The following is a 13,864-nucleotide window of genomic DNA, read 5'->3' on the forward strand; positions in this document are numbered from 1 at the left end:
CTTGACTGGAACCGAACCCTGGAGCCTTCAGTCCGCAGGCTGACTCTCTATCCACTGAGCAAAACTGGCTAGGACAATACAATATAATTTTTTAAATTGAGAATATATATAAAGATCATTGACTAGGTATCAAAGAACTGAAGTGTCAAAAGAGAGCAAGCTATTGCTGAGGAATCCACTGCAGGAGTAGCTTCCACTCCAGGGCAAGGAAGAGGATGGGATTATTGGAATTTAGAACTTACAAAGAAGAATTATGCAAAGCCAAAACTTAGACTGCTAAATAGAGGATACTATGAGTCTGTGCTGATGTCTCTAAACTTATTGAGCTGATAGAGTAGTTGGCTCGTTCTGGTGTCTCGCAGGGGATGCAAATGAGACTGGTTTTGCACATATTGGAAAAACTTTAAACTGGATCAAGTACTACTAAGTAGAATGAATTGCCACTGCCAAAGTGAAGAGACATTGCTAGGCTAAAACTGCCTCCAGAGCCTCCTTAGTTTCAGAGCATTATAGAGAGCCAACTGGAAAAACCGAAATATGACTGGCAGTTCCAGTGTCAGCATCACAAATGATTGTAGGGTAGGTTAAAGCTGAGATGCTTTACTAATTGGCACAAGTAGTTAGTGAAAGAGCCAAGTATGAGACCAAACCAAATAGAGGTGGATGCAAAGTAGTATTTCTAATGTCAACTCTCTGCCTCATCTCTCGCATATGAGGGCTCACACAGAATTTTCTATTGGTCTACACCGGCAATTGTCAACTTTTTTCAACTCATGTCACACATAAACTGATTATTAAGATTCTGTGGCACACTAAAATCTATATTTTTATTGATCTAACAAAAATAGGTATAATTTTGATAGATTTACAAAAAAATGATAATAGTAGTAACCCTTTTTTGCTCCAAAGTGACTTTTTAAAAAATCAGGTGCTTATACTTGTATATAAGGATTTTTAGTAACAAAAATTAACCAATCAAAAGTAACCTGATTATGTAACACTAGGCTCAGTGCATGGGTAGGATCCCTCAGCCTGGCTGGAGATCAGGGCTGATCAGGGCCAGCTGGCGAGGTGGGGGAGGAACCACGGGAGGTTGGCTGTGGGAGAGCACTGACTACCAGGGGGAAGCTCCTGCATTGAGTGTCTGCCCCCTGGTGGTCAGTACACATCATAGAGACTGGTTGACTGCTCATTCAGTTGACCAGTAGAGGCAGTTGTTTAGGCATATATATATATATATATCCAATAAGATGCAGCTCTATTATATAACCTATATATTTACAGTTCAAGACAGAGCATTCGCATCAGGTGGCTGTTGTAGTGTTGGCTGTTGTCATTTTTTAATTTGACAATCTAAGGGGAAAGAGGTCAGTGCTCCTGACTAAATAGTCAGGCATTGTACGTTTTAAAAACTCTTGTGAAACATCAGTTGCAAATCACTGTTTTACAACCTGCCTTTTTACATTTATTAGCTTCTCTTCTTCCACATAATTCATAACTTAGTTCACACCGTGCCTTCCCATCATTTGGCCTATTTCATGTGATGGAAAATTGTGAACCTGACTTTAGTCTCTCACCCACTGAATACTGAAATTGGGTAAGAGAGTAGATTCTAAGTGCTAACACATGCATATATAAATGATAACTATGTGAGGAGAGAACTTATTAATTAACTTGAGTGCAGTAACTATTTCAATATGCATATCAAATCATCACACTGTACATCTGAGATATATATAACTGTTAGTTTAAAAAATCAAGAGCAGAATTCCGAGAGGCAGGAACTAAAATTTTAATTGGATCTGAACCCTAGTTGGAAGAGATTAGCCTTGATGCAGACCATTATCCAAGATGTGGCAATTCACATCCTCCTCAGTTTCTCTCAACCTAATCTCGCTACAGAATCCTTCTCTCTTTAGTGCCTGGCTTTTGTGTACTTAGTGCCATAGACTGGCATTGCACATATTGACCTCTGCACCTCCTGACTAAGACTTCCACAGTGATAAAATCCCTGTAACTCTTGATTCACATCATACTACACATAGTTGCCACTATCCAGCACATTTGCTTAGGCTTCATATCAGCAGCAATGGATTTCCCTAATTTCTCATTGGTAGTCTTAAACTACTTTAATATATCTCATTAAAAGGTGGAAAGATGGTGGTTAAGAGTGTCACTTTAAGGATGAGCTCTTAGCATTTGTAACAGCATGAATGGACCTAGAGAGTATTGTGCTAAGTGAAATAAGCCATTCAGAAAAATATAAATACCATATGATTTCACTTATATATGGAATCTAAAGAACTATATAAACAAACAAACAAACAAACCAGAAACAGTTTCACAGATACAGTGAACAGAGTTATGGTTTCCAGAGGGGAGAGGGTTTGGGGGACTGGATGGAAAAGGAAAGGGATTGAGAAGTATAGGTTGGTAGTTATAAAACAGTCATGGGGATATAAAGTACAGCACAGAAAATAGAGTCAATAATATAATAACTATGTATGGTGCCAGCTGAATACTGGATATTTTGGGGGCAACACTTTATAAAGTATATGATTGCCTAACCACTGTGCAGTAGACCTGAAACAAATACAAAATAATATTGAATGTAAACTCTAATTTAAAAAAAAAATCTTTTTAAAAATGTGTAGCTTTAGACCAACAATGCCTACGTTTGAATCTTAGTTCTTCTACTTATTTTCTGTGTGTGACTTTGGAACAAATCTCTCTGCTTCAATGGCCTCATCTATAAAATCCCACCTTCCTTCTTTAATGCAAAGAATGAATGACTTAATACATGTGAAGTGCTTAGAACACTGACCAGCATACAACAAGTGGTTTAAGAAATAATAGCTATTATTTCACTGGGACTGGATTTATCTTCCAAATCCAAGTGGGTGAGCATTTTGGCTTTATCATTACTAGCTAGCTGACTCTGTGAAAGTCATGTAATTTTCTTGAGCTTTAGTTGCTTTCTACCCTTAAAATGTTGCTGGAAATGGAGGAAAAGTCTAACTTATATGGTGGCTTTTAGGATTGAATGATATTGTACAGATGGGAGGTTGTAATCTCCGAGCTGGGCTGGAGTCCGAGCCAGACCAGCGACTCCTTCTTAGATGTCCTCTTAGTGCTTTCACCAGACCAAACTTGTGAACGCGACACAAAGTTCTAGTGTTTGGAAAAATGTCACAGATTGTTAATTTTACTGAAAACATTACCCAACCACAAATTTTAATTTACACATAGTCTAGGAGCACAGTGCAAAAGACCTTGTCCTAATTAGCAGGCCTACTGAAGAAGCATGAGTTGTTGAAGGAAGTCAGATGGAGGGAGAGACTAAAGACCTCATGAGAGAAGAATTAGTATGAGAGTGGTGCTTAGAAGAAAGGGTCAGACTGAATAGCAGGGCCCAGAATGATTACAGTTGAGAAATAAGCAGTGCATTTCACCACTCTATCCCAAGATCCACCCATGCCCTTCCCTCTTCTCAATACTAGGTCCTGTTTACTCTGAAAAATAAAGGCTCACAGTATAGGGGACATAATCTCTCTGTTGGTAGGAACATAGTCCTTGGATACAAATAATAGTGTAGTGAAGGCTAGGGAGGGGCAAATGTGGGGTAGAGGGAGCCAATGGGGAAATAAACCACAATACAGAAACAAAGGGGACATCTGCAATCCTTTCAACAATGAAGAAGGAAGCAGGCAGGAGCTTACGTAGCAGAACAGTGGCATAGTGGTAGTTGTATTTGCAACAAGACTTCATAAAATGGCTAGTATTTACTTATGAAAGCATCCCAAAGACTCTCAGGCATATCAAGAAAGAGGAATATGTAAATAAATTCAATTTCCTGAGAAGATAATGCCTTTAATTATTATTTTCAAAATTATATATTTGCACTAACCAGCAGTCAATCTTGAAATGTACCAACTATATATAGTAAAACCTTGCATGTTACCGGTGCATAGCAAGTGATCAATACCCCTCCAACAAAAAAATCATAAGAGTTATTAATTTACGTACAAAACAAGCCATTTCCTATCTACACTCTGTTATTAGCATGGCCTTCGTATTTCCAGAACACCTCCACTTAACATCTCACGGGTATACGTTTTAAGTGTAATTTCTGCTCAAAGGAAGGCTCACTCTGAGACCCTCTTCAAGCCACTATGCTATACCTTCTCTGCTCAAAGTTTCGTCCATCAAACAGCAATATCAGCATTATTTTGAACTTGTTAGAAATGTATAATATAGATTCCACAGTAGATCTACTGAAAGAGAATCTGAATTTTAGTATGATTTTCAAGTGATAATCCTCATTAATCTTTGAGAAGACCGAATACTCCTCTGCCTGCCCTCAATCTGTGCAGATGTGCAGATATGGTATATCCTGGTAAATTGAGACTTACTTGAGGAGAGCTATAGACCTTAAAAATCTCCACTACCTGATGCTTTCTGGAGAGAAGATATTTAATAATGTTTACTAAGTTGAATTTAGAACATTTGTCTCGTCCATGTGAAAAGCCAATTATTAGTAGCCACTTTATAAAGTAGGTAATTTTAACTTAAAATTAGTGATATTATAGATCAAATGCTGTGATAAGAAAAAACAAAAAGCAAAACCAAAGCTGATCAGTGTTCTCTTCTTCCCATTCCCATAATAACATTTTTAGGTTTGCCTCATATAAGCAATATATTCACCAGGTTTTTCTAAACAGAGAAATCAAAGATTAATAAACTTCCTCCATGTGAATCTTCTTGCCCAGACTAGATTCAACAAATTGCATATAGTATCATATTTGACATTTCACTACAACATGAATGTGAAAATTGTATTTCAAATGGAAATCAGGATTTACTTGCCCAGGATTTTAAAAAAATTTACTTGTACTTTAAGAGCATTATTTTCTTACTAGCTCAGTTCTGCATACCATCCCTTTTACCTTACATTTATTTTTCATCTGAGTGTATGAGTGTTGCTCAGATGCAAAAAGAAGAGCACATCACTCCTTATATTAGCTTATATTATTTTGTATATGAAACTTGTCAACTTTTCCACTTAAATTATCTACTTTGCAAAGTTCTAATCACACTACAATTTCTCCAAAGTGAAAGAATGTGAGTTTTTTCCTATGAATAGTGTTGAGTTCTCTCTCCTTCTAATTCAATAACCATTTTTTTGAGTGTATTATTCTGAGAAGCAAAGTGAGGATTTGTCTGACAAAGCACACAGTAGTTCAAATGTAACACTCCACTGTCTATATGTGAGCTTGGAATCTTGTGATCTTGTGTTGTTCCTGACACAAAAAAGGTTTACAGGTAAAAAAATAAAATAAAAGATTTGTTAAGTTCCCCTTGACACCATGATTACTTTATAAGCCTGTTCTCTGGTGAAATTTCAATAGATTTCCTGCTGATACTGTATTTATTTTAATAACACTTCAAAATACTATTCATTTAATGTTCTATAAAAGATAAGCCTAAATAAAGGTTTGTTTGAAATGTTCAAGCACTAAAACATGAAATGTGGAATTAAAACTAAAAGCACTTTCAAGAAAAGAGAATATAAACTATTATTAAAAGAAAAGCAATACTATTCTGATCTACATTGGAGACATGCATTCATTTATTTATAAAGTATTTATTGAGAGATCACTGTGGGCTAGAATTGTGCCACCCCTGGGGATGTTTTGTTAACCAATTTACCCTCATGGATCTTACACTCCAGTGAATGTACATACAGTAAGTGGAAAAGAAATTGTATATATTTCAAATATGTCAAAGCAAAGAAGTAAACAAACAAGGGCAAATAAGTAAAAACAGACTACTTCGGGAGGAAGTTTCTAAGGAACCATTTAAGCGGAGAGCTGAGAGCTTGAGGTGGGGAATAGTTTTGGAATTTTTAAGAACTGAAAGAAAGAACAAGTGGCTTGTGCAAAACAATTATATGAGATTATGTTTAAAAATGAGCCATGGGCAGGTTATCCAAGGCAGATCATAATAGTTTGGATTTTATCTGAAGTACAATTGGCATCTGTCAAAGAAGTTTAACAAGAAAGTGCAATGATTGAACTTATATTTTTAAAATATTTCCTTGGATGCTGATTGGAGTGAAAAATAAAGAGAAAATAAAATGATATTGCACCTGCTATCCAAAGAGAGAAAATGGTGGCCTGCATGAAGGTTTTGGCAGTAATGACAGAGAGAAACAGTTAAGTCTGAGATGGATTTTGGAGGGATGGGACATTACACTGATTGGTTGATTAGATATGGAAAGGAAATTAGCTTTAATGACTATGATCATAAAATTAGCCTCTTCTTTACCTTAATAATATGTGATAGATTTTGCATGGAATAGTTTTAATGATATATAAATTTTATCTGTTTATCAGGAAAATTTGGCCATTTTATGTGGCATTTAGGATTTTAACCATTTAGTATTTTAGATATAAGCAATAGAAAGTGGACCCTATTTAAACAAACACAAATTAATTGGAAAAAATACAAGGAATCTTATATAGTTTAGAGGTAAATGAGCAAAATGAGTTAGGGAGAGCCCTGGAAACTGCAGAAATTATCAGACCAGGTACTTCTAGTCATCAGTGTACCATGGTTAGAATAAAATCTTCTTTCTTTGCATTGATCAGTAAAACAAAAAATCATCAGATTAGTATGGAATCTCAAAAGACCCCGAATAGCCAAAGTAATCCTAATATATAAAAAGCCATGTGGTTGTCATGACCGAAACAACCAGGTGGACAACCGAACAGCAGGCTGCGTGGGGTGACCAGGCTGGTGGGGAGCTAGTGAGGGATGACCAAACGACTGAACAGCATGCTGTGTGGGGCCACCAGGACAGCAGAAGGATTAGTGAGGGACAGCCAAACAACTGAACAGCAGGCTGCATGGGGTGACCAGGCTGGCAAGGAGGGGGGCAGTTGGGGGCAACCAGGCTGACAGGGGGGCAGTTGGGTGTGACCAGGTCAGTGGGGGGGCAGTGAAGGGTGACCAGGCCAGCAGGGGTGGGCAATTAGGGGTGACCAGGCTGTCAGGGGGGGGCAGTTGGGGGCGACCAGGTCGGCAGCCAGAGGCAGTTAGGGGTGATCAGGCTGGCAGTGGTGGCAATTAGGAGCCAGCAGTCCCAGATTGTGAGAGGGATGTCCGACTGCCGGTTGGACAACCCTCGAGGGGTCCCAGATTGGAGAAGGTGCAGGCTGGGATGAGAGGTCCCCCCGCTGCATGAATTTTGTGCATTGGGCCTCTAGTCCTGAGATAAAAGAACAAAGCTAGAGATATCACATTCCCTGACTTCACATTATACCACAGAGCTAACAATAATAAAAAATAGCATGGTATTGGCAGAAAAATAGATAGTGGAACAGAGTAGAGAATCCAGAAATAAACCCACATGTACATGGTCAAAGAATTTTCCATATAAGAGCCAAAAACATACAATGAAAAACAAAGTCTCTTTAATAAATAGTGCTGGGAAAATTGGAAAGCCACATGCAAAAGAATGAAACTAGACTACTGTTTGTCCCCACATATAAAAATTAGCTCAAAATGTATCAAAAATATAAATATAAATACTGAAATTATAAATTATATAGAAAAATATAGATAATAAACTTATGAACCTTGATATTAGAAAATATTTCATGAATTTGCCCCAAAAATAAATGAATTGGACTATATCAAAATAAAATGCTTCTGCACAGCAAAAAAACTGCCAACAAAACCAAAAGGCAATCACTGGAATAGAAGCAGATATTTGCAAACAATAGCTCCGACACAAGGTTAATATCTAAAATTTGTAAAGAATTCTTACAACTCAACATCAAAACAAAACAAAACAAAAATCCAATTTAAAAACTAGGTAAATAACCTGAACAAACTCTTCTCCCAAAAAGACATACAAATGGCTAAGATATCAAGAGAAATATGATCAACTTCAGCAGCTATCAGAGAAACTCAAATCAAATCTATGAGATACCCCCTCACACCTCTTAGAATGTCTATTATCAGCACAACAAATAATAAGAAGTTTTGGAGAAGTTGCGGAGAAAAAAAAATCCTTCATTCACTGCTCAATGTAAATTGGTACAGCCACTATGGAGGTTCCTCAAAAAATTAAGAATAGAGTTACCATATGATCCAGCAACCACTCTTCTGAGTACCTACCCACAAAATTTGAAAACATATTTTTGCAAAGCCAAGTGCACCCTATGTTCATTGCAGCATTATTCATGGTGGCCAAAACATGTACACAACTGAAGTGTCTTTCAATGGATGATCGCACAAAAAAGATGTATAGCTCTGGCCTGTGTGGCTCAGTTGGTTGGAGCATGGACCTATTCACCTGAAGTCACAGTTATGGTTTCTGGTCAGGGCACATACCTGGGTTGTAGGTTTGGTCCCCAGTTAGGATTCACACAATAGGTAATCCATTGATCTAGGTATCTCTCTCACATTGATGTTTCTTTCTTTCTTTCTTTCTTTCTTTCTTTCTTTCTTTCTTTCTTTCTTTCTTTCTTTAACTCTCTCCCTCTCTTTTCTCTCTAAGATCAATTAAAAAAAACAAAGAAGATGTGGTGCAAATATACAACGGAATACTACTCAGCCATATGAAAAGATGAAATACTGTCATTGCAGCAGCGTGGATGAATCCTGGCATTTAATATGCTAAATTAAATAAGTCAGACAGTTTGACAGTCTGTTCAATGTTTCTTTGTCTCTGTATCTATTTTTGTTCATCAGTTTATGATGTTCATTATATTCCACAAATGACTGAGATCATGTGCTATTTATCTTTCTCTGACTGTCTTATTTCACTTAGCATAATGCTCTCCAGTTCCATCCATGCTGTTGCAAATGGTAAAAGTTCCTTCTTTTTAATAGCAGCATAGTATTCCATTGTATAGATGTACCACAGTTTTCTAATCGACTCATCTGCTGATGGGCACTTAAGTTGTTTCCAAATCTTAGCTATGGTAAATTGTGCTGCTATGAACATAGGGGTGCATATATCCTTTCTGATTGGTGTTTCTGGATTCTTGGGATATATTCCTAGAAGTGGGATCACTGGGTCAAACGGGAGTTCTATTTTTAATTTTTTGAGGAAACACCATACCATTTTCCCAGGTGGCTGCACCAGTCTGCATTTCCACCAGCAGTGCACAAGGATTCCTTTTTCTCCACATCCTCAACAGCATCTGTTTGTTGATTTGTTGATGATACCCATTCTGACAGGTATGAGATGGTACCTCATTGTTGTTTTGATTTGCATCTCTCAGATGATTAGTGACTTTGAGCATGTTTTCATATATCTCTTGGCTTTCTGTATGTCCTCTTTCGAAAGGTGTCTATTTAGATCCTTTGCTCATTTTTGACTGGGTTATCTTCCTTTTGTTAAGTTGTATGAGTTCCCTATAAATTTTGGAGATTAAACACTTATCTGAGATAGCATTGGCAAATATGTTCTCCCATGCAGTGGGCTTTCTTGTTGTTTTGTTGGTGGTTTCTCTTGCTGTGCAAAAGCTTTTTATTTTGATGAGTCCCATTTGTTTATTTTCTTCTTAGTTTCCATTGCCCAAGCAGCTGTATTGGTAAAGATATTGCTATAACAAATGCCTACTATTTTGCTGCCTATGGAGTCTTCTAAGGTTTTTATGATTTCCCATCTCACATTTAAGTCCTTTATCCATTTGAGTTTATTTTTGTGTATGGTGTAAGTTGGTGGTCTAGTTTCATTTTTTTGCATGTGTCTGTCCAATTTTCCCAACACCATTTATTGAAGAGACTCTCTTAACTTCATTGTATGCTCTTGCCTCCTTTGTCAGATATTAATTGAGCATAGTGGCTTGGGTTGATTTCTGGGTTCCCTGTTCTGTTCCACTGGCCTATACGTCAGTTCTTATGCCAGTACCAGGCAGTCTTGAGAACATACAGAGACAGAGAAGCATCGAACACACTGTCAAACCTCAGAGGGAAGGCTGGGGATTGTTGGGGGTGGGTAAGAGATAAACCAAAGACTTGTATGCATGCATATAAGCATAAGCAATGGACACACACACTAGGGGGCTGAGGGCATGTGGGGGGAGGTGGGAGAGGCGGGAGTAGGGGAGGAGGTCAAGGTTGTAAAAGGAGACATATGTACTACTATTTGTAATACTTTAAACAAAAAAAAAATAAAAAAGGAAAAACAGAGGAAGATACAATCTAATGGAAATGTGTGTCATGTTCACGGACTGGAAAAATTAACATCATTAAAATGTCTTTACTACCAAAACAATGTATAGATAAAGAAATAAATAGATAAATAAATAAATAAATAATAAGTCAGACATTAAAAGTGAATTACCATATGATTTCTTTCACTCATATGTGGAATATAAAACTGAAAGCAACAAGTGAACAAAGAAGAACAATCAAAAATGGACAAACAAAATCTCAGACACAGACAATAGTTTGGTGCTCATCAGAAGGAAGGGTGTGGGGCCTATTCAAGGGTAAAAGAGGTCAAATATACGCTGTCAGAAGAAGATCTGACTTTGGATGGTGGGCACACAATGCAATATACAGATGATGTACCATAGAATCTTATACTTGAAATGCATATTATCTTTTTAATCAATGTCACCCCAATAAATTTAATTTAAAAAGAGTTTCAGTATCCTCAAGTTTGAGAGGGTTTGATTATACAGTCTTTTGTCATACTGGGTTTATAAGAAAAAAGGCTTGTTAAAAATACTTCCAAGGGCCTTTTCAACTTCATGGCGAGAGCCAGTATATACCTTGAATTGCAGTCCAACTATCACTGCATGAAGCTAGAAAGACATCATTTCCCCAAAGAAGATGGATGCTGGGAAACCACAAACCTGAATGTACCCATGAAAATAACATCTACTGGTTTCAAGTGTGTAAATTAAACAGTTTCAATTTTCAAGGTTGATCTTAAAGATATTTATTATATTTCATTCATAGAATGGATTCTAAAAGATATCCCGTAGATGGTAACCTGGAATGAATCAGTATATACTGTAGATAGTGTTTTATTTGGTAAAATTTATCTGCAAGCCATAAAAATACATGCTTCTAGCCTTTACCTATCACCATTGCTTGTTGCAAAATTGGTTAGCTGTTGATGGTTTCTCAGTAATTTCCTTCTTTATTAGGGAGTTAAGTTGTTTAATCATTTTTATTTTGCTCCATTTACCTTACATCTGTCTGATTAGTCCAATTCCTCTATGAAAAGCAATACTGGGACTACACACATTTTGACCTTTTCCATCACCACTTACATTTTAAATTCTTTTTGCAGATACTAAGAAAATTATATTGTTATGTGAGAAATTAATAAATGAATGGAAAGAAAAAAAAAAACAGGCTTCTCTTCATTGCTATGCCTGCCTTTAAAGATATGTCCAGAATAACCATTTGGAATTTAGTATCAAATAAAATTAAACCACTTGATTACTTGCCAAAGAATAAATCTATGAATGTTAATTTGTTCTTCTTACTGCCTGTTAAATCAAGGCACATTGTTCCTTATGCCTGATATCCTTGAGGGTACTTAATAAGCAGTATATCTGTCCCTCAAGGGACTTTACCCAAATCTAGCAATTTTAATATAGCCATGCTAATTGAATGAATTTATAAAAGAAGTGTGTGTGAAGAGCAACAGTGTTTGAACATCCTTGTTGAGGCAGTATGGCAGAAAGGCTAAAGGTCTTGCTAAGTTAAATAAGTCAGACGGAAAAAGATGTACAGCCCTCTCCTATGTGGCTCAGTTGTTTGGAGGTCACAGGTTTGATTTCAAACATGAGTTTGGATCTTATTTCTTCCATTTATGACCTGTGTGGTTTTAAAAGCATGAATTATCCTAAGTCCCTTTCCTTTTGTATGTAAGATGAATATAAAAATACACAGAGGGTTTTTTGATCATGTAATTATCATTGATATATTTTTAAGTAGTCAATAATCGGTGGTGATGATAATGGTGATGATGATGTAGAAGCACATAGTAGGTCACAAAGAAAGAACTGTGCTGTGAGAAAATGCCTGCCCCCAAAACAATATGCAAACTAAAGCAGAGAGAAGCAGCGGGAATTCAAGAATCACAGAGCACAGTAGCATTTTATTTTTTTCTCAGAAAATTATTCAGCTTGTCAGTTAGTAACTAAACTTTAATGTTACTTGACAAAGTTCATTTTATTTCTTCATATTAACTCTCTTCCTCTAGTCAAAATTATTGAGGCAGGTGGTATGATTGCTGGCCATGGGAAGCTATCAGTACAGTGTTGGACTGTTAGTTACCAAAGGCATCTGAGGAGAATACACAAGTGGTGATTTTCTCCCCCTGGTGAATTTAACAGCATGAAATTTCAGATAGTCTTTCCTGCTATATCTAACTTCTTTAAAAATAAAATAAAATAAAATTGCAGACTGCCTTTTTTTAATAAGAGTGCAGAATGCTGTCTACATCATAGAGTAATCCTTTTCAGGCAGGAATACTGGGTATAATTTTCTACATAAATGGAAAAAAGTAATCTTATCTCCAGTATATCCTTCTTCTGTGTTATGCAGGTTGAGCCAGGCTATAGCTGTTGACAGAAAATTCTCCACTCCAATGAGAAGCAAAGATGAGAAGAGGTATTGCAATAGTAGTAGAAAAGCCTTATATAATGAGACAAATCCCAGCACCTCCAGGGAATTCATTCAGTATGAAAATCATTTCATGTTTCTTTCATTATGGGAATGATACACTGTCTATGAAAAGTACAGAAGTGAGGTTATTCGGACAGTCATTTTAATAGGGTGAATTGCTTTGGATCTTCATGTGGTTTTGCAAACAACAGCATGTAAGCCTCTTTGTCTACAGCACCATGCTTCAAAAAAGTCCAATCTATCATAGTATGGTAGCGTTAGCACCTCTTATTATATAAACCTGTCAGGGCATTACAACATAAACAACACATTCTGCCCAGCTGCAAAACACTTATTCGTGGAGTCCATTTAGTTTCATAAACTTTTTCTAAGTCTCTGACACTTTAAACAAACTGACAGGCATTTATATTGTATGCCAAACAAGAGGAATAATTCACTATAAAAATGTATCTAGTGACTACCAACAAAAGGAAAATATATGAGATAAAATAAATCTCCAATGGAAAAAATCATATATATTGACACAGTAATTCCTAGGAAAATATTCCTTTTCCTGTTTTCAAAGCAGCCCATGACAAAGGATGAAATTTAGTTCAGATTCAGAAATCTATTTTAACTGGTTTACATAATTGTTTTCTCACTGTTGGAACTAGAGTCTGCTTTTGGCATTGTGGTTATGATATGTTTTCATGTGCTGATCCATTTATATGTTGCCATTTAAATACAGATATTATATGGAGATATACACATACACATAATATATACAGCGATTCTTTGACTATAAACATGTACTTAAAAATGTGTATTCTTCAGGAATCACAAACAGCTTTCTTCCAATTGTGTGTATGTATGTGTGTGTGTGTGTAGGTGGGTGTGCATGTGTGTGTAAATGAATATATGTCTGTCTATATAAAATAGTAAATAAACTGTGAAGTATGGCAAACTGTTCTTGTCTTACATATCTATTTTCTGTAGGGTAATTACTATCTAAACTGAACTTCCTCAGTGAAACATGTCCTGAGGCAATTCTGCATCATAGCACTGTGGTTTAGAGAACTGGCCCCAATTTCTTCCAACTAGACCATTTAGAAGTCTCCTCAAGTATTGATAAGACGAGCTACAGCCATCCACAGAGGAGAGCAAGCTTATATGAAGAGAGACAAGTATACTTTCAAGGGACTAAGATTTGAAATAT

This window comes from Myotis nattereri (genome assembly GCF_964212035.1).
Source record: "Myotis nattereri genome assembly, chromosome: 2".
NCBI classification, from domain to species: domain Eukaryota; kingdom Metazoa; phylum Chordata; class Mammalia; order Chiroptera; family Vespertilionidae; genus Myotis; species Myotis nattereri.